General features: G+C 41.2%; 1 protein-coding gene across 1 annotated transcript in view; it reads left to right on the top strand.

Moving 5' to 3' along the window:
- Positions 1-268: 268 nt before the first annotated feature.
- MET (MET proto-oncogene, receptor tyrosine kinase) overlaps positions 269-23,107 on the top strand; it is a 188,510-nt gene continuing 165,671 nt past the window's right edge. Inside the window, exon 1 of the mRNA XM_082254068.1 lies at positions 269-275. The gene's annotated coding sequence lies outside the window, so the exon portion shown is untranslated. The remainder of the gene's footprint in view (positions 276-23,107) is intronic.

Below are 23,107 nucleotides of genomic sequence, written 5' to 3'. Positions count from 1 at the left end.
CAGTGGTCCCCACTGCAGGCTGTCCCTCTGTCTGTGTCTGTGTGTCTCCCCTGTGTAGTCCCCGGAGGTGAGGAGGAGTCAGCTCCTCTCTCCCCTCCCTCCTCCCTCATTCACAGTCTGGATTCCCGAGCTCACTGCTGACTTACTAAGCGGAGCTCATGTGGGAATAGCAGAGCGGATTCCTTCCCCACTTCTCCTGGCTGCAACACCACTGGAGGACTATGCGGGACACCCAGCTCTGATCCCATTCTGCTTCTATCTCAGGCTGGCACCAGGTGGGTGAAAAGTCTGGGCACTGTGGGCACACACTCTCTCTATGCTGTGTGCTGCCTTCTCTGAGCCATGGCTAGAACTTTATCACTGCTGATGGACTCATAGAAATACTTTGTCATTGTTTGTTAGAGGAGAGATCTGTGATTGGGAATTGGTGGAGGATGACAGCTCACAGGTGGATGTGTGTCACTCTTCTATGAGAGATGGGGGCCAAATCACCCACCTTTACCTATACAGACTGACCCACTAAGACTATGGGGTGATGGATGGCCAACTGTGTTTATTTTATTCATATGGCTAGAGTTCTGCTATACTGCACATAACATAACATTGGTGTGCTCATTTGTCATCTGCAGTATATATATATATATATATATATATATAGAGAGATAGATAGATAGATAGATAGATAGATAGATAGATAGATAGATAGATAGATAGATAGATAGATGGATGGATGGATGGATGGACGGACGGACGGACGGACGGACGGACGGACGGACGGACGGACAGATAGATAGATTATAGATAAATAGATAGATAGATAGATAGATAGATAGATAGATAGATAGATAGATAGATAGATAGATAGATAGACAGATAAATAGATAGATAGATAGATAGATAGATAGATAGATAGATAGATAGATAGATAGATAGATAGATAGATAGATAGATAGATAGACAGATAGATAGATAGATAGATAGATAGATAGATAGATAGATAGATAGATAGATATTTACAGTATATGAATAATTATATATATATGAAAAACACACATATATATATATATTCTTTATATAAATATAAGAAAAACATATATATATATATATATATATATATATATATATATATATATATATATATATATATATATATTTATTTATATATTCTTTATTTATTTATTTTTGTAACACAGTTACCAGTACTTGTATGGACCTGACCCTGACGTCACTATCAGATAAAAGGATTCTGTTTTACATCAGAGGTCATTTCTATGTGCTACAGACAATTCCACATGTGTGTTCTATGAGATATAGATTGTAGATGAGCAGGCGGCCATGTGGTAGATATTGCACCAACCATGTGTCACCTGTATCTACCCTGATCTGGAGTTTTGTTTTGGATCTGGTGATGAATGCTGAGTGAATAATATAGGTGAATGATATAGATGAGTGAATGGTATAGATATGAGGATACATCTGGGGTTTTGTATCTGGTGAATACAGTGAATTTTATAGATATAAGTATTAATCCAGAGTTTTGTATCTGGTAAATATAGAGTGAATAGTAAAGATATGACTACATACAGAACAATTTGGAGTATTCCAGTGATTGCAGTCATTTCCTAACAATGCAGTTGCTGGCAATGCCAGGAGGATTGGTCTTGTCCTGCTGGCACACAGGTCCCGTGTAGAGATTAGATGTGTCTAGAGGAACACTAGAGTTATTTGTATGTCTGCCCAGAAACTGTTGGCACTCAGGTGTTTTATTCTGATAGGAATTGACATTCCTCATCCAAGCTGATTGATGGAGCTCCTGGTGTTTTGAGCTTATTATTAGAATATAAATATAGGTGAGGGTGATGTACGGCTTATGTGATTTATAGTAAAACCCCTGAAATCATTGTCTTTGTTACAATGAGTATACATAGTTAATATGTCCTTTGTGAGATAACACGGGCCAGGTGTATGCTAATGTTGCAACTGTACATGGGTGTGTGAGGGAAGTGGGTAACTAATGAATCTGATATAATTATAGCCTTTCACTAATCCAATTTGTAAAGATTTACAGCTTTTATACTCAAGTGTACATTTACTATAGAGATATAGAAGGCTCCTGGCTCTAGGTATGTGCCACCTTTATTTTTTCACTCTCAGTGCTTATAGCCATTACCTATTTACTAAAACTCATACAGACCTCAGAGGGACCTGATCTATCTCTAGTGTACAGCTAGAAAACACTTCTGAATCTCAGCCTGGACTACTTCCACCTCCTACTCATCCTACCAAATAGTAATGTGGACATGTACAAGGAGCAAGCGATGGGAAGTAGAGAAGTGTGGATTCTCTCCTAACTTCTTCAATAATACATTATTATTATTATCATTACTATTGTTATATTATTATTATTATTATTATTATTATTGTCATCACCGTCACTGTTGTTATTGAGTGGTTCAAGTAACAAAAGCGTCTTGCCTACATTCATACAATGTTTATATGGATACACAAGCTTATTGAGATAGTTGCCCAGGTTCAATCAATGAAGATGATACATAGAATTCCAAAAAGAAAGCAGATCAATTTAACCACTTAAGCCCCGGAAGATTTTACCCCCTTCCTGACCAGGGCCTATTTTGCGATTCGGCACTTCGTGACTTTAACGGACAATTGCGCGGTCGTGCGACGCTGTACCCAAATGAAATTGACGCCCTTTTTTTCCCACAAACAGAGCTTTCTTTTGCTGGTATTTGATCACCTGTGCGAATTTTTGATCATGCGCTATAAACAAAAAAATAGCGACAATTTTGCAAAAATAACAATATTTTTCACATTTTTATATGAAATTCCCCCAAAAAAATGTAAAAATCAAAATTTTTTAACATTTTTGGCCAATTTGTTTTCTGCTACATATGTCTGGTAAAAAAAAAATTGCAAAAAGCGTATTTTGATTGGTTTGCGCAAAAGTTATTGCGTTTACTAACAAAGGGAAAGATTTTTGTCATTTTTATTGTTTTTTTTTTTAACGAGTAATGGCGGCGATCTGTGATTTTTTTTTGCGAGACTGCGACATTGCGGCGGACAGATCGGACCCTTGACTGACATTTTTGACACTTTTGGGGGTACCAGTGACATTACTACAGTAATCAGTGCTATACATATGCACTATTACTGTAAAAATTACACTGGGAGGGAAGGGGTTAACTTTATTGGAGAGGTAGGGGTTAAGTGTGTCCCTAGGGGCATGCTTCTAACTGTGATTGGATGTGGCTGTGTGTGTAACAGCACAGATCAACGGTCCTACATAGCAGGACCGTATGATCTGTGCTTTTACACAGGGAAGAATGACAGACGGCTTTGTTTACATTAGCCGCCTGCCTTTCTCTCTCTCCACCCGACGATCGCGAGGGCTTCTTAGGGTACGAGCGGGGGCGGGAGCGCTCGCCCCCTATTGGCTCCCAGGCTAGTGACGTACCGGTACGTCACTTTGCCTAGGAGGGGCTGACCACCGCCGTATATAGTCGGGCGGGGGTCGGCAAGTGGTTAACGGGACTTACAAAAGGAGGAAGGTTCCAGGTGTTTATTATGGTCAATGCTTCGATGGGGCCTTGAGAAAGACAGGCTGCCCTCTGCCGAAATATTGACCATAATAAACCTCTTATGGAACATAGCCCTTATTGCTAGCCCCATGGAGTGCACCTGCTTTCTTTTTGGATTTAAATATATATATATATATATATATATATATATATATATATATATATATATATATATATATATATATATATATATATATATAGGGCTTAAGATATGTTTATTGTCATTCCAAATACATATGTATACAAACTACATGTTTTCGGAAATTTGTACCACTTATATGATGAACTTCTGCCATTCCTGTTGTGTAAACTTTAAAAGACAAAGTCTGCCAGGTCCCTTTGTGGACAGTTAGTTAAACATTGTTACTTTTTCTGCTAAAGTTTGCAGTCTACTAAACTAGACACAAACTACAATTATCTTTTTGGCCTGCACTCCTTAAAGCAGAACTCTGGGCAAAAACTTCTTTACATGCCCTTTTTACTGATTTCCTACCTTCACTGAATATGTCATTCATCTACTTCATTCAGTAGTTGCTCTGAAATATCCCATTCATTTTCAAATCACACCGTTATTATCTTTGGTTTCCTGTTTGTAAGATCGGTGGCTGCTATGCCTCCTCTTCCCCAAGGCACTGATCTTGGCTCATCCCTTCTGTAGTCCTTTCTCCAGGAAGTAGTGAGGTAATTCAGCCCCACTTGGGACTAGGAAGTGATTGTAAAGTCATGTTTTTTTTTTTTTATTAAAATAACAAACATGTTATATTTACCTCCTCTGTGCAGTTGGTTTTGCACAGGGCACAGGGCACTGACCCCCTCTCTTCTCAGGTCCCTGGCTGGAGCTCCTGGCCCCTCCTTCCTGTTGAGTGCCCCCACAGGCAGCAGCTTGCTATGAGGGGCACCCAAGCCAAGCCGCATTTCCCTGTGTCCATTCAGACACCGAGCCGTGATTCGGCCCCGCCTCCCCTCTCTCCCCCTCATTGGCTAAGTGAGTTTGATTGGCAAAAGCGGGAGCCAATGGTGTCTTAGCCAATCAGGAGGGAGAGTCCTGGACAGGGCTGCTGTTAAAAATCATGGGGCCCCATATAGCCCTTCTGACGAGGCCCCCCAATCCCCTCTACACCCCTCTGGGTGCAGTGGAAAGTGCCTACACTTCACAAATGTAAGAAAATCCCTCCTCTGCTCCCACCTCCTGGGCCCCTCTGTTAACCTGATGGGGCCCAGGGAAATGTCATTTAAGCCCTGGTCGGCAAGTGGGAGTGAGGTTGTGGTCTAGTAAAATCAATTTATTTATTTAGGCAGAAATGCACAATAAATCTGCTCTGGGCCCCCCTGTTTAGCTGATGGGGCCTGGGCCCAGTACAACAGGACTGGTTGTACTGCCTTATCAGCGGCCCTGGTCCTGGACAGCTAAGGCATTCGTGGAAATCAATGGATCGAGAGGGGGCTCAAGTAAGCATTAGGGGGGCTGCTGCACACAGAAGGCTTTTTACCTTAATGCATTAGGATTAAAAACCTTCTGACTTTTCAATCATTTTTTGACTTTACAACCACTTTAAACTCTCAGACACATTCAACATGTACAGTCCTAGTGTACCTGCCCACATTCACTAAAAAACCCTGTGGTTGATGGGAACTGTCGTTTTCTTTACAGGAGAGGATAGGGCATAATCCCTGCCAGTGCTGGGACATAATCATCCAGCGCCCAGGGCAAAGATGCCAAACAGTTCCCCCTTCCCCCATTCATGATGTGTAATTTTAGAGGGTCCTACACTCAGTAAACCATTGCACCGAGTGCAACCGTTCCTCCCGCCTACCCCTTGTCCCGTCCCTGATCCCTGCTGTTACACCTTCTCTTTGGCAGAGCAGATGCTGTTATCTTTTGAATTACAAAGACAAGGTCATGAAAATTTAATTAGACTTTTCCCCTCAATGGTAAGGATTTAAAAAAAAAAATGTTTTAGTGTTTAGTGTTATGTGTAGAGGGGTGTACTAATGGGTGATTTTTTGCCTATCCCGGAGTTCTTCTTTAAACTTAAGTATCCCCCAACCTAAAATATGCATGTGGGGTAGAGGAAGGTTGTGCTTTAGATAATTGGGAAAGGGGGGGTACTGTACTTTTCTTGCAAGTACAGTTATCCTTTAAAGAAAACAGGTGGTAAGAGAAATATGAAAGCTGTCATGGTAAAATCCTTCTGAAAATGCTAGCTGCTTGGCTGTCATGCTAATGGATAAAGTACTGTGTAGTCACTGATCTAGAACAAGAATACACATTTGGAGTTTCGCTTTGACTGACTCACCTACTTTTAGCTCTAAGTCAGAGCTCACTAGGTGAGAATTACACAACTTAGTAAACACACTTATCACTTGCTTAATTTTATACAACATTTGTATTACCCTGGAGCTTTTATATAGGGATTAGTGATTAAACCTTGTGTAAGTTGGTGAATGCTCCAGAAGCTACAATGGCTACATGTATATTCATTTTCCTAATGAGTATTCCTGGCTTCTGTTCTGATAAACCTGTGGGTTCTTCTAGTTATTATATTGAAAATTAGAGAAAGGATGATTTTGTTTGATTTCTGCTTTGCGGTAACTAAGAATCCTAAGGTAAGTGGGTTTATTACTTGCTGACATACTTCTACATTTAACATTCCCAGGCAGACACGAAGAAGGATGTGTTTGGCCAGTTGCTAGCCTTCATCACGTCATCTTTGGGTACTGTGCTAATGGTTCACTGCTGCCTACTTATAAGAGGGTGGAGAGCAACGCCTGGACTCTTTCCTTCATCAAGCCATCTTGTCTAGCTGAAAAAAATATGGGCAATCATTCAGTATTGTCAGAATGCTATTCTTAGGACTACAAGCCACGTAGAATGTGTATTTGTCCAGATCAGGTGTGGGCAACTCATTTTCCCAAGAGGCCACATGAGAAACTGGGACTGTTGTGGAGGGCTGAACTTAATTCTTCTCAAAATTCATTTTGGACCTGGGAAGGTTTACAATACATAGACATAAAAAAATAAAAAAATAAAAAAAAAACACCTGTAAGAAGAACAAAGGTAGCACCACTTCAGGATCATATATAATGAGCTTCTTTAGTCAATTCATGCAGGTAAAAAACACACAGCTCCAGGACAGCCAGGTAACGCGTTTCACTCATCAGTGCTTATTCATAAACAAACACCTGGTATTGGAGTAATAGGTACAAGTGCTCATGAAATAGGTTTCTTTCAGACAGGCGGTCAAAGGGTGGTAAAAACGGAGGGGCTGAGCCAGTTATACTGCCCCCTGGCCACCCACCCAAACTGTAAAATAACAGCCAGATGGGGCTGTCCACATGCCACGGCCACAATACTTTTCTTCACTTAGTGAGGAAGCTAACAGGCTTAGAGAGGCATGCCAAAAGTAGAGGCATCAAGGACAAGATGGGGACAGCCAAAGGGCCAGATGTGGCCCTGGGGCTGCAATTTGCCCAGGTCTGGTCCAGATGATTACCTTATATTGAATAGGGTCTATAGCTGTGATGGCGAACCTTGGCACCCCAGATGTTTTAGAACTACATTTCCCATGATGCTCAATTACACTGCAGAGTGCATTAGCATCATGGGAAATGTAGTTCCAAAACATCTGGGGTGCCAAGGTTGGCCATCGCTTGTCTATAGTATTATAGTATTACATAAGTCTTATATTTAGAAATGTACATGTACATTATCTTACATTTAGAAAAGTTCACACATAAACAGCTTTTTGAAGGATAGGTTTATATAACAAGAGAACCAATGTTTTTATCATAAAGCAGAACTTTTCCCATGCAGTGGGACTGAGCCGGCACTGCATGGGTTAACTGTTCATTTTGTCCAGGGGTAAACAGAAAGGCTATACTTACCTGATCTGGGAAAACAGTGCTTCCCCACGTCCAGCGGTGGACTGTTCCCGCTGTCCTTACGTCCAGAGATGGTCTATGGGCGTGATGACGTCAGGAACAGTCCACGCACAAGACCACTAGCGTGTGGGGGGGGTGGGGGCAGGAGTGGCATGGACTGGTCTTGCTCTTGGATGATCGGCAGATTAGGTAAGTACATTTCCGTTCTCATTTCCCCTAGACAAAAAGAGCTATTAACCCATGCAGTGCGGGCACAGCCCCACTGCATGGGAAACAACTTATCTGGAATACTTCTTTTAATCTGTTTAATTTAGATGATTTTATCAATAACTTTTTATTCCTGCAGTTCATAGAGGTATTAGATAGCTGCTCCCTGCATGAGTTATTTTATGATTTCCTCTCAACCACACGTCCTGCTTTTCTTCAAACTAGTGGTAGTACACCCATACCTCAGAATGTCACCATTGCTGACACATATCCTTGGCTGAGTTTGGTGACATTGTTATCCGTATATCTTCCTGAAACAGTGGTAAAACATCAAAATGGGATCTGTTCACAAGGAGATGTGTTACTTAAAGTGGAACTTCCCTCTCTCAATCAACATTGACTATTTTTAATCCTTATACTGCTAGCATTAGTAAATAGATATACAAGTATATCATATTTGCTTGTTTTAAACCTTTTTTTCACATTTCTTCAGCTACTTCCTGCTTTCCATTCCTAGGCAAATGATGTCATACATCCCAGGAGTCTTCAGGGGGGGAGGGGTTTTTTCAGCTAAGCACACCCTCCTGCCTGCATGCCTGAATTAAGGACAGATGGATTTCAGGAAAAAAACGCTACATTAATCATTTGCCATTACTCAAAATGGGCACCTCCAGAAATGCTAGGGGATGTTTTTCAAAATTATGTTTTAACAAAATAAAGCATAAGACATAGATGGGTCAATTTGCTTTAATTATATAAGAAATTGTTAAAATGGTGTTTTTGGTTTGTGATGCTCAGATGCAGTGTAGTAGTTACACTTTAAGTCCATTCAAAACCAATACTTTAATTTTAGGTCAATGCAAGCAGGTTCAACCAAACAATAGATTCCTCCTTCTCCGGAGGTAATGTTTCCTGGTTGACTTTTTCTTTCATTTTCCCACTACTGTCTCTGATGATGATACCAAGCAAAGCTGTCATACCCCTAATGCAGAACGAAGACAAGTGTGATAACCTTGCAATTGCTTTAGTGAGGTGCTGGACTCCCTGTCCACAATGGCAAATCCCAGTCCTACAAACCTGTTATTCCCAGGTTAAGGAGAAATTTGTGTTCGGGTCAGGAGAGGGATGTATTCATCAACATCTTACCTGTTTCCCTTAGTGAAGATGCCGGCACCTGCACCCAGAGCCAATGTACGGATCGGCTTGGCGTGCCGACATCGCGGGCTCCCTAGACAGGTAAGTGTCCTTATATTAAAAGTCATCTGCTACAGTGTTTGTTGCTGTTGACTTTTATTTTATTTTTTTTCCCCAGGCTGGAATTCCCTTTCTTTCCCATTTTGATGCTCGGTTTGAACTTTAGCAAGTCATCTTCACCACAACTAGATGCTTAAATGCATTGAGTTGCTGCCATGTGATTAGCTGATTGGCATATATATATATATATATATATATATATATACATACATTGGCATGTTACAATGCAATTGAACAGGTGTACCTAATAAAGTGGCCAATGAGTGTGCGAGTGTGTGTGTATATACATATATATATATATATATATGGAAGTAGGGCAGTGGGCAGTGTCAGTAGGGCAGAGATTGGTGTCAGTAGTATTTTTATTTAATTATTTTGGTACAAATTTGATTTTGTTTTTTTCTTTTTTTTTTACAATTTTTTTAGCAGCCCTGTTGTGGGGCTTTGTTGAAATATCAGGGGTCTAAACCGACCCCTGATGTCTCACTTTTGAGACAGAGAAAGGGACTGGTGTCAGAGGCAGCAGGAGGAATCTGCGTAGGACAGGGTGATTAGGGTGTGCCCAGGCACAGCTGGCACCCCATGTGCGCCCACCTATGATCTAACGCTTGATGTTTTGTACATCTTTATACTGTATCTAATTTGTTAGTGAAGAATCCTCTTCTTACTATCTAATTGTGTTAAGTAGCAAATACATTATTCATGTAGCAGCGCCAGTGTCATGAAACAGCACAATATAAATACCAAACGTACACATATGTTTATCTTCGTATACTATTAGAAAGAACATCAGTTTCCTTTAATATACATTAAATATTGGGTATGCCATGCAGCAATCTCATACATACTTTTTTCCCTCTGGGTTGTCAAGACAGATAAATGTCATTCTAGTGCTAGTCATCTGTTTTGTATCTCATCTGGATTAATATTTATTTATTCCAGGTCTGTTTATAATAGTATTATGCTGATTCCGAATGCAGTTTGTCCACTTCAGATTTTTTTTTTCTTTTACGTTCTGCATATTCCAACGTGTTCCTTTGGATTCGTCTGCTTGTGATTCTTTCATAAATATAGTTTAGCAAAATAAATTAGGTTAGGTCATGACTGCTGCAGCAAGGCAAGTACATTTGTGCTATTAGACCATTGTTTAAAACAATTCAACATCTTGCCAATAGTGCAGAGTGTTTCTTTGTAGCTACACAGGCTTCAAATGGTCAGAACGCCCCTGTTATCGCATTAGAGCCATCCAGAACTCTAGGACTGTTAGTGTTATATATGAAATAAGCTGAAAAAACAAGATTTGCTATTCTAAAAGTGAGATATCGCTCCCTTGTGCAGCTATTCGAGAAAATTGGCTGAACAAAATCAGGGTTGGCTCAAAAAAGTGTAACACCTGCTACTAACTCAAGCTGAACCATAAAGGCAATAAGACGTATGAATATATACTGAAGACAAAGTAAAACTGGGGTTTATTTACCAAAGTAGTGGAGTAAGGTCTGAATCACACTAGTGATTAGACTAAGTCACATAGAATGGCATGACAAGGGAAATCTTGTTGTTTTTGGTGCCTGTTTTAATCAATATGATTCAAAATGTGCAATTTTGGAAAAGGTTCCTGCACTACTTTGGTGCGATTTACAGTGCAACTTGGCCCCGTAGAATATGCAAAGTCGCAGCAAAGTTGCACCACCGCATAGTCGCGCTGTAAATCACATCAAAGCCACAGTGCAGTAGTGTGAACTGAACCTAAACGTTCACGAAGCTTACTAAATATGGTGAAAGTATTTTTTCTATGCGTATTACTGGAATTGAACACAATTTTTACCCTATTTTTTATACTTAGGGAAATTCACTTTACAAAGTGAACATTGACTTTGCTAAGTGAACAGTTTCTACTGCTCCTTTAGTAAATTCACCACACTGACAAAAAAAAAAGTTAAAATATTCTTGTCTTATGCCAAGACGCACATTTGGTATACGCCTTTATTATCAAACTTGATATATATATCTGGACACACAATAGGGAAGATATGAGCTTGGACTCTGAACTTCAGCCCAGATTTTCCAGCCGTCCCCATACATAGCTAGCTGAAAACTTAGCTTGTATAAGTTTTGGAACCTTCTCTCTTATTGAACAGTCACACATAATTTATATACAGCATGGACCTCCCCCTCCTGATCATATTACCCCATCAGGTCAGGGGTTGCCTGTTTACATTATGATATGCAGAAGAAATTGTATACAGAAATTCTCCCATTCAGCCAATTATGTGAATATGGGGGGGGGGGGGGGGTGCTGAGAGGGCAATTTGTGCTGGGAGGGGGTACAAGAATTTGTGTAAGAAGGAAGGATTTGTGGGATTTAAACTGGAAGGAGCAGTATGGGTGAAGGATTTATGCTGAGAGGGAGGATTTTGGCTGGGAAAGAGGAGGTGGAGGCAAGGGTTTGTTCTGAGGGAGGATATGTGCTGGGGGGGGGGGATTTGTGCTGGAAGGGGGTATATGAGGGTGAGGATTTGTGCTGGGAGGCTGGAGATGGAGGGGGAGGGGTCTGTGCTGAGAAGGGGGAATTTTCACTGGGAGGGGGGATTGGGGGGTAAGAGAATTTGTGAACAAAGAAAGGGTTTGGGGGGGTTATGTTGGAAGGGGGGATATGGGGGGGGGGTGAGGATTTGTGCTGAAAGGAGGGATTTGTGTTGGAAGGGGTACTCTATAAATTGCAGGGATGGTGCAAGAGAGAGAGCTGGGCGCCAATGTGAGGACTGGATTGGAAGCTTCTATAGCCTGCACTGACGCGGTGGCGATTGTGGCGGCTGGTAATGGTGAATTCGGGAGTACCTGGTTGCCCTGCTGAGCGCACACACGTGTTTCTTTGTACAGGCATACAGATACACTGACAGTGTGCATGAGTCCTGCATTGATCGTTGGTGCAATGCTTTATAGGCTCCTAAAACAAAAAAAAATATTTACCTGCAAAAAAATGTGACTTTACTATTTTTTGATAAAGGTGAACTTATCCTTTAATGTACTGCCACTGGTCATTTATACATTAGTAGCACCAGTGTCAGCGTTAATTAACCCGTTTATGCTGCATATTACAAATAGCAATGTTAATGAATCAACCCCCAAACCCCTCCCCCACCCAAAGAATTAACCACTCCAGCCAGTATATATGGGGATTATTATTACAGAAACTGCCATCCATGCTGGGGGTTTTTACATAAACTGGCACCGTTGCTGGGGATTATTGTTGCAGAAACTGGCATTGATGTTGGGGGTTATTATTGCTGCTACTGACACCAATGCTCTGGGTTGTTATTGTGTAAACTGGCACTTATGCTGGAGGTTATTATTATGGAAAGTGCCATTTATGCAGGGGGTTATTATTTTTAAACTGGCACTGATGCTGGGGGATATAATTGCATAAACTGGCACTGATGATGGGGGTTATTATTGCTGCTACTGACACCAATGCGGTGGGTTAATATTGCGGAAACTGACATCAACGTTGGAGCTTACAACATAAACTGGCACAACTGCTGATGATTATTATTGTCGAAACTGGTGCTGGGGGTTATTATTGCTTAACCTCTTGGAGCCTAAGCCTTTTTCTGACATATGTTGCTTACAAGTTAAAATCAGTATTTTTGCTAGCAAATTACTTAGACCCAAAGATTATATATACTTTTTTAGCAGAGACCCTAGAGAATAAAATGGCAATTGTTGCAATATTTTATGTCACATGGTATTTTCGCAGCAGTCTTTCAAATGCAATTTTTTTGGGAAGAAATACACTTTCATGAATTAAAAAATAAAAAAACAGTAAAGTTAGTCCAATTTTTTTGCAGATGATGTTATGCAGAGTAAATAGATATCTAACATCTTATGCTTTAAAATTGCGCACACTTGTGGAATTGCGACAAACTGTTACTTAGAAATCTCCATAGGCAAAGTTTTAAAAAAATTTAACGGTTACCTGTTTAGAGTTACAGAAGAGGTCTGGTGCTAGAATTATTGCTCTCTCCCTAATGATCACATCAATACCTCACTTGGGTGGTTTGAACACCGTTTACATATGCGAGCGCAGCTTGCGTATGCGTTCGCTTCTGCACGCAAGCACGGAGAGACGGGGTGCTTTCAAATATTATTTTTTTCTTTATTATTATATTTTATTTTTTTAATTTTTACACTATTCATTTAAAAAACATTTTTTATCCTATTGATTGCTGTCACAAGGAATGTAAACATCCCTTGTGACAGTAATAGGCAGTAACAGGTGCTCTTTATGGAGGGATCTGGGGGTCTAAAAGACCTCAAATCTCTCCTTTGCACCTAAAAGCATTCAAAACGCCAAGTTTGGCTGGCATGAATGCTGTTATTTTTTAAAATCTGGCGCCTTTAAGGGCTACAGTACCCGGAAGTGATGCCATGACATCGCTTCTGGGTTTTTATATCGGAGACCCAATCAGAGCCAAATTTGGCTTTGTTCGGTTCTTCGGCAGACCTGCTGGCTGGTCGCTCGGGTCTCCCCGTGGGACAGGAGACCCAGGTGAGCCGCGGAAGGCGGTGAGAGAGGGGGAAGTCCCCACTCACTCCTTGTAATGACAACTAAGCGACTGCTCAGCCTCATCGGTTGTCATTACAAGAAAGCCAACCGTCGGCTCTAAACAACAATACCGGGGTGATGCTACATGCGCACTTAATGGTAAGTAGACCTTTATGAACACAGGACGTTTTGAAAACACTTTTCTTCCTGGCAGCAGCATTTTGGCAGAAAAAAATGTCTGCCACTTGTAAAAGTGTCTAATGCTTTTACAATCGTTTAGGTGCATTTACAGGCACCATAATTTATTCTGGTCATTGAATTGAATTAATGCTCAAGCGCTTACAATGTCTAGCATTAACAATTGTGTATAGATGTGTTTACAAGTGTTAAGTGTTTTTTTTTTGCCAAAACAATGCTGCTCCTCGATGGACTGGCAGTGAGTTTTTTCCTGCCTCTAAACTCTCCTGCCACTAAACGCTGCTAAAAGCCTATGTGTGCATGAATACAGGCTAACATGCAGGGGAGTTTGGAAGCAGGAAAAAAAATCTGATGCCCCTAAAAGCAGCAAAAAAAGCCCTGTGTGCATGAAGCCTTAAAATATTTAATTTGCATGCATAATAAATTGTTTGCATTTTCATTTTAGTTAGCTCATTTTAGTTATTTCCACAAAAAGGCCAATCAAAATCCTCAGCACTAGGCCCATGATGTTCTTAGTCCGGCCCTGGACATGCCTAAAGGCCTCCTGGTGAGTAAAAAGTCCCCGCTGGTGTACTACCAAGTGCGGAATAAAAACAGAGCACAGGCCGCCCCCCAGCATGGATGGTGCATGCTGTGTCCCAGCAGAGGCCAGCTCAGTGCCCCACCGGAGGTTCTCTTCTAGTCCTGTCTGAGCCACTCGGGCTCCACCCTGCAGCCCCTGGCCGCTCCATACTGGCTAGTTTGGGAACCTGGAGTTGGTGCAGCAGGCGCTGTCCATCCCAACCTGCTTTGTAGCAGAGAGTACCTGGGGTGGAACTTCATCCTGGGTTGGGGTCAGGAGGAGGCAGGGAAGAGGGAGAGAGGAAGACTGAGGTGCTGCACCGTGGATCTCTGGGTTTTACTTGCCCCCCTGGGCAAAAAGTTGCCAGTCAGACCCAGCCTGAGACCCCTATTGATCCAGTGATTTCCACCAGAGCCTTGTCTCTTCCGGGACTCACACTCCTGATTGGCTTTTGGCAATCACAGCCAGTGAGCCAATCAGGAGACAGAGGGGCAGGGCTCTGCCGTGGCTCCATGTGGAAATGGACACACAGAGCTGCTGATCAGGAGCGCACCTGTTTGGGAATCCTCCTGGCAGGAGGGAGGATTCAGAAGCACCGGCGTGGGACCCAAGAAGAGGAGGATCCGGGCTGCTCTGTGCAAAACCACTGCAAAGAGCAGGTAAGTATAATATGTTTGTTATTTAAAAAACAATAACAAAAAAGAACAAGACTTTATAATCACTTTAATCCGGAAGCCCTAACTCCTGTAACACCCCCGCTGCAGAAGGTCCTGTCTCTTTAAGGAGAAGCAATTTAGCAGCACACGTACTTGAGGTGTGGGAGGTGGAGAAGGCATTTGGATATAGTTATTTGGACCCCGTAGACCCTCAATGCAGGGGCCTGGTTTCAGCCACAACCTCTGCTATTCCTCTTTAAATACCAATGCACGCACCCAGTTGTCAAACCATACAGTTGGATCTGCTAACATTGAGATTTTCAGGAATTATTCAGTGTTTTGTATATATTTTCTTCTTACACTATTATTTTCATCACTAACATTTTTTTTAATGAGATAAATATAAAATATTGCAAAGGAGTATTTTATATTTTTAATTTTTAGCCAGGAGGTTAAGTTCAATGCAAGAGCTGTACACTAGTTGCATTAAAATAAATAAATGAATACCTAGCTGCAGCCGTTTGTGTCTTTCCTATCTGCATGAAGTTCAGCTTTAATCATAGACTTCCACCCCAAAACTTTTCTACGAAATGTAATATATATTTTATATATAGTATATAAGGCTTTATCAATCACACTAAACTCCAAAATATGATAAAATAGATTTATATCTCCTTAATACTCATTTTCAATTAAACGTTTCCTAAATATTTTATATTTTGTAGTTGTTATTGATAATTCCAGATGATAATTACCCATTATGTTTTATAGATTTTTTTTATTGAATTTTAGCTTTATTTTAATGTTATATACCTACACCATTATATCCTCATGATATAGCCTTCAAGCCATTTTCCTCTAAAATTTCTGACTAACAAAAGGACTTTCATAGAGTAACACTTCAAAGTGATCTCCTATACAGATTTAGGCAGCTCTCCCAGTCATCTGTGTCCAGCCCACTCAGAGGGTTAAGGGCTCCTTACTAAAGGATTTGGGGATTGTTGGGAAATACAGATTTTATCAAGCATATACATCTACAGTTCAGTGTATGCCAGGCAAGCTCACCATTGTTGTTAACTACATTGTTGCCTATTCTATACAGCAGCAATCTCCAAACTTTTCAGTACAGGGACCACAGCATATTTAGAAATATTTGTGAGCTAAAAAAAAATACTTTGTTAAAATGAGAGAATAAAATCTAAAATTAATCAATAATCACACTCCATGAAATAACTTCATATGAGAAGCACTCCATCGTATTATTCCTTCAATACATCAGGGTCCCCGTACATCAGTGCCCCAACAGAGAAGAGTAGAAAATACTAAATTTCCCCACATACCCGTCCAGGCTCAAACAGTCAGATGACATTTGTTAAGATGATTTTCATGTTATAAAATATAAGACTGACATTCAATTACCTAATTTCAGGGCACAGCAAATCTACACTACCAAAATAAATATGGCATCCCCATAATCTGCTCGGTGTTTGCTTCTAGATCTGCAGGCATGGATGAACCACAAGTACAGAGTGCAAAGAAACGCGCAAACTGTGCAGGGTCAGCAACAGTGAGGATTGTTGCAACCTTTTATTATGTACAGAAATGCATTTAAAGCATTCATCTGCAAGATGTTCAAGTAACTGTGTCACCCCTGGTAGGGCTGCTGCCCTAACCCATGACCTGCGTTTGCTAACCTATGGCCTGCGTTGACTTTACAGAAATCCAGCTCTACCTACCAGTATTTTATCTGCAGCAGGTATTAACTGTAAGGCCTCATTTAGACAGACAGCCAAGGGGCGGTAAAAACAGGCGTTTGAGCCACTGTTTCGACCACTGAGACCACTGGGACCATGCTGCAACTGCTCTCCAACAAGCATAAAGGAGGGGACATATCACCTCCAAGCTGACTTTTAAATGCTGAGTGGATCATTTTTTAGAGGGGTTATAAACACCTTTTTTGTCACTCTCTTGGTTTATTACATCAGGCCAGATGCCCAGGCAGACATACCAGCTTTCATACTTCTCTCAAACTTCTCTCTTGGCGAACCTGTGCTTCATAAGAGAATCAAACTTCAACAATCGGGTGGAACTCCGCTTTAAGGGGATTAGGCCCTATATAACATTTAGCTCCTTGTAGGTGGATGCTGTATTTGTGTCTATACTAGCATTTTAAAGTACACAAATCACAATGGATCTGAGCCCTATGTTTCAGTTCTGCCAGTGAGTACTATCTGACCAGTATATCCCCCTCCTGGTTTATCAGAAACTTCTAAACTTACATATGATCCAACTAATATAAATCATTTATACAGTATGGTGAATGTTCTTGGCTTTTTATGTATCTTATTAGCTAAGAGTTTCCTAAACCTGTCATCTTATACAACTAACAATGCTTGTTTAATGGAAATCCTTCACATAGTCTTTAAAAAAAAATTCTAATAAACATACCTGAGCTTATCATTTGGACATTCAGTCCAAGAAACTTTTTTTTCTCATATATTCTGCTATACGCAGAACTTATGATTGCTGCATGTCTCAATTGAGAATTGTGAAAGCAGTGTATTCCAAGTGATTGGGAAATGTGAAGGCGGTGTATTACAGTTGTTCCAGGAAGAATGACGTTTCATGGAACAGAGCAATATCTCTAGGAAGAATTCCACAGCTGACACACCTGCAGTTACTTTTTAACTAACTGGTACACCAAAGTCTGATAAGCTCACATAAACAGTGAAATCATGTTACCCAGAAAACAGATACATTTTCTGCATAAGAGCCAATTTAATATTAAAGGAAATCCACAGTCACAGTGTACACTTTCATTTTATAACATCAGAATTGTAATAGCAATCCAATCCAATAAAAACTTACTTAAAAATCTCCTTTTATGTTGTGAATTCTGACTGTCTGGCTATATCTTTCCACAACCTCCTGGATTCCTTGCACGTGTTGTAGCTTCTCCTCTGTAGTTTACTTTCAGTTTTTGAGGACTATATATCCCATGGTACCTTGCCTGCAAGCTGTAATTCCTGTACTGACTCCCGAAACTCTTCCTCTCAGCACCTCTAGTTCAGTAGAAGGGCTCTGAAAAATTCTGTGACACAGCAGTGCTTACTAACAGGACACAGTAATTACATGTTACAGAATTCAAGGAGGTAAATGTGTGGGGATCTTAACAAAGTACAACCTCAATTCCAAAAAAGTTGGTACGCTGTGTAAAATCTACATAAAAACAGAATGCAACTATTTTCAAAGAAAATGTAACATTTTAAGAAAAAAATAAAGTAATTTTGAAATTGATGGCAGCAGAAAATTTGGGACAGAGAAACAAAAAGTTGACAAAGTACAACTCCAATTTCCAAAAAGTTGGGACAAGGCCATGTTCATCGTGGTGTAACATCCCCTCTTCTTTTAACAATACTCTGTAAACATCTGGGAACTGAGGAGACTAGTTGCTGGCACCCCAATACCATCAGTAGTGCTGACTTTTGAGCGCTGAAAACAAGCCGGAAGGTCCCTATCCTCTTTAGTCCAAAGGATGTGATGCCCACGGTTGCCAAAATGAATGTCAAATTTAAATTTGTCTTGCAACAGAACGGTTTTCCACTTTGAAACAGGCCATTTTTAACAAGCGTTGGCCAAGAGAAGATGCGTTTCTGGATCTTGTTCAAATATGGCTTTTTCTTTGAATGATAGAGTTATAACATGCATTTTTGGATGGTATGACAAACATCATGACAAATCATGTGTTCACAGATCCTGAGCCCATCCAGTGATGTCAATCACACATCATGCCTGTTTTTAATGCAGTGCCTGAAGATCATGGGCATCCAGTATTGTGTTTCGGCCCTGTTGCTTGCACACAGAGATTTCTCTAGCTTCTTGGAATCTGTTTATGATATTATGTTCTGTAGATGATGATACCAACCATACAATGTTTAATCGCCATCATCCCTTTCTATTTATATATAAAGATCATGCCATTGTATTTAATTTAAAATAAAAATTCATCTGAGTACCTTATTCAAAAGAGACATTCGGGAATTGAACATAAAATGCTATCATACTCACCTAGATGGCTGCAGCACTGATCCCAGCTGCAGCTGTTCCCTGCCACCTGTAAATGGAGAACTGAGTGATTAAAGACTGCTGATCGCTCAGTTCTCGGTCTTCAGTAAGCAGAGAGCCAGTGACTGTTAGTCGGGATCGATCCAGAGCCTGGACTAGCTGAGTGACATCAGCAGGTTACAGAGGTGCAGAACTAAGTGCACTCCTTGGACCCACAGGAAAGGTAAAGCCAAAATAGCTTTGGCCCTTCTTCTCCTTTACGTTGCTGTTCAGAGGTCACATGATGTTTCCCAGATCTTTCCTGTCCTTTTTTGTGAGGGAGGAGTTTCTAGTACTCTACTGATGTATGAATCTGTGTCTGCACAGTGCTGATTGGTGCTGTGCTGGTCACATGAAAAAAAAAAGTGGACTAACAATAGCTTTTACTTTGTTCACACTATAAAGATATCTGAAGGAGGTTCTGTCAATCCCTGCCTGTGTCTATAGTATGTATGTGCTGGGACTAACAGGGAGGTGAGACCTCCATCAATAACCATCTTATATCCTATCCCCATGTGTTTAGCAATACGAAGACATGGAGGAGGAGAGAAGGAGTGGCCAGTCATTTACCACTGTTTATGTCATTTTGAGAAAGATCGGCAGTATCCAATTGAAACATGTCGGATACAGGCTGGGTGTCAGCGGCCAGGGCCAAGCCTGCTTGTGTTAAGTTGATTAGTGTTCCTCTTCCTTACTCTGCTCCTACTGAACCATTCATCAGGCACACTCAGGTTTGCATCGCATTAGCAACATTAAGGCTCCGTTCACATATTTAATAGTGCAAGTGGGGTTGTAAACGGCGCTACCGTATTACAAAGAGATAGCAATATTGTATTTGCTTAACGTGAGTAGTGATACCACTTAATGTGTGCCGTGAAGAAATAAAGAAATAAAGAAATACATTTTAAAGTGCAATCTTTTAAAAGGTTATATAAAAATATACAGAAATCAGTAAAGATAGATTATATATATGCCTTGTATCTTTAATTATTGGTGATAAAGTGCATAAGTACTAGTACAAAAAAAAAGAGAAACACAAGGCTGAAATAAATTAGTGAATTTTATTTAAAAAAAAACAGGTGAAGCATATAGCTATCCTCACTATGAGGCAGAGGTGATGGTGCTCAGTGAAGAGAAAAGAAGTAAATGCTGCTGTGAGCAAACGATAATAAACGTATAACTGAAATTAATAAGTGTGAGATGAATAAGATAGATGAATCAATGTAATGATTTCGGGTTGCAACAACCTGTGTGACCGCTAGGTGTCGCACCCTGCTATACGACCTGATATCAGTTGCAGGAGGGTACCGTGTATGGGTTCCGCTGTCCCCTCTGACTTCCTTGTGGGTCTGTGTGTTCCTCAGAAAGAAGAAAGGAGACCCCTAGGTACCATATCCAAACAACATGATAGAAAAAATGTAGAGACTCACAGGGAAATTCGAGGCTGTCCGCGATCAGTGTTGTATGGCCGGGAAGCTTCCGCGTTCCACGGCTCTGGCTCCGGGTGCCGGAAATGACGTTAGACGTCGCTGACTCCGCCCTACCGGTTTCGTCACAAGACGTCTACTAGGAGCGGTGTTTCTATTATCCGTTCACATATTGGCTTCTTGGATCCCGGGCAAAATCGCAGCGAATCACAGCAAATCGTGGCACGCCCGTGCGATTCCAATCACTTCCAATGGCACCCCAGACACGACGCAATTTTGCCCCGATTGTCACCCAACGAATTGCGGTAACACTGCGCAAACAGAATCGCAGGACGCCTGTCGCCCAAAAGAAGTTCTTGTATGTATGTGTATATGTGAACGAAGCCCAGCTCTGTTTATCTTTGCACTAAGGATTTGTGTGTTTGAATGCTGCTGGAGTTGTTTATAGTGTTTGACTTGTGGTGCCTTTGGAGCAGGGCTTGGCAAATTTGCTTTGAATCTAGGAGCCAGCTAAAAAAGTTAGGAGCCAGTTTGTGCACGTGCGCTAAGATATGTAACGTGTATCGCAATCAGTGTTTTCGTGCATAGGTGCCCCAACGCGTGTTTCGGTTTTTATATGTGTATATGTGGGGGTGGGGGGGCCTCAACAATTTTTTTTTTGGGGGGGGGCATTATATGTGCTTGGGTGTAACACATTTTTTACAATTAAATAAAAAAAATTGTACTTCACTTTTTTCTTCATCACACTGCAAAGATCCTGCATGTCTACCCTGTGCTCCACTGGGTGGAATGCAGTGCAGTTCACACTGCATTACATTCTTTACCAGCCATGCAGCTGATCACTTCCGGGTCAGGAATAAAATGGGGAGGAGAGCGGACATGGGTCTGCTCTCCTTCCTCCCCTCTACCCTGTGGCGCCCGCGTTGCCAGTCTTGAGCCTGCAGATGGGCAAGTGGGGGGTGCACAGGAGGGTACTTTACCCTCATGTGTGAAAGTAGCACAATGCAGCAGGGCTAAATATAGGAAAAAGCTACCTGCCCAGCGCTCAAGAACTGCATGTCCCAGGTGTCAATCGATACAAATTGTTCATCTCTACAACAGTGAATGGATTGACAAAAGCCCAGGTGCCAGGATGCAATTTCTAGTCGCCATGGTGACCTAGCACCTGGGATTTGTTGAGCCCTGCTTTGGAGGATGTTGTCGCCTAAAGCTGATTGGCTACCATGCACAGCTGCACCAGATTTTGCACTCTCCAGTCTTGGTAAATCAACCCTTATGCCTCTTCTATTCCTGTTCTAGTGACAACTAGACATACTATATTTTCACTGACTTTCAGTCTATAACAGTGGTCACCAGGACAAATAGAGAGAGTAAACCCTTGGCACATTATCCAAAACTGAAAAATCATGTTTTTGCCTTAATTGAACAGATGCTACTGTGTGCCCTCTCCAGTTTATCACATGCAGACAACAGCATGTTGGATTCCCACATCCCAAGTTATAAGCTAATCTTCAATGTGTAATTAAATGCTAAAAGATCATTTTTTGCTATCCACTATAGGAAGTCTGTTTATATAGTATAAATGTGTTACTCCTGCTTGAGAATTCCACAAGTGGAAGGTACGTTTGAGCCCTCCTTTTTTTCCCCCTGCTTTTGTTTCAGTCATCTAACAATGCTTTTCAAAAAAAAAAAAAAACTCTACTTTCAGGTATTGTGCATAAATTAATCCCTGGAAATAATGAAGCCACCTTGACATGATATTGTTGGAGGCCATGCACGCAGGTGCCAAAAGAGACACCATGCACACATCCTAAACATCTGCCACTGCTGGTCATTATTGAACCTCTGGAGCCAAAAGGTTTGATAAATACTGGCTGGTGAAGAGTTTTACCCTCAGGAACTGTGCCTTCAGAATATGACAGGCTTTGACAAAGCGACACCTGTTCCTGTCAAAAGAAGGGAGCTCATGTAGGAAAGCAGTGTAAGCTAAATTGGGACAGGAATATTGAAAGACAAGTGTAGAAACCCTTAGCAAAAGAGTATCTCTTGTCTCCTGTGAGTAGTATGGAAGGTTCTTTATGAGTCAGGGGAGCTCCAGGTGAGCAGAGGCAAGGAGAATAAAAGGGATAAAAAGCTGCGAGAGAGACCCTTGTAAGAGTAGTATGCACTTGTACATGTATGGAAAGTACAGCAGAAATTGTAGTAAGAGTATACTCATAATAATGAATGAGGTTGCTAGATACCCGTCTTAGGATCAAGTAATGTATTTTAGTACATGTGGAGAGAATAGCTGTCTCTGTGTAAAGTGTGGACAGTCGCACTTGATACTCTTGATGGTTTTCTGAGGATTCCGGCACTGCAATAGGCTTCGGTCAAGTTTGGTAAAACATGGAGAAGGGGAAGAGGCCCCAGAATGGAACCAATGTGGGGTCATGCCGACAACGCACTTGTTTCATTTTGGGGCCCCATCCCCATTTCAATTGGAAGGTTCTTGTACCCCTTCAGGAAGACTATTTTCTCTCCTGTTCCTAGTGGCACCCCTTCCTATACTCTCCAATACAGTGCTGCATTCTGTTAGCATATGTTGATGCAAGATCGGCAGTGCAGTGCTTTGCAAGAATGTTTCATTAGGGAAGGCTGACTGCTCATTTAAAAGTAATGGGCCGTCCTAACTC

Source organism: Pelophylax lessonae (genome assembly GCF_965119305.1).
Source record: "Pelophylax lessonae genome assembly, chromosome: 4".
NCBI classification, from domain to species: Eukaryota; Metazoa; Chordata; class Amphibia; order Anura; family Ranidae; genus Pelophylax; species Pelophylax lessonae.
Note: the sequence above shows the minus strand (reverse complement) of the source record. Positions and strands in the feature narration are given on the sequence as shown.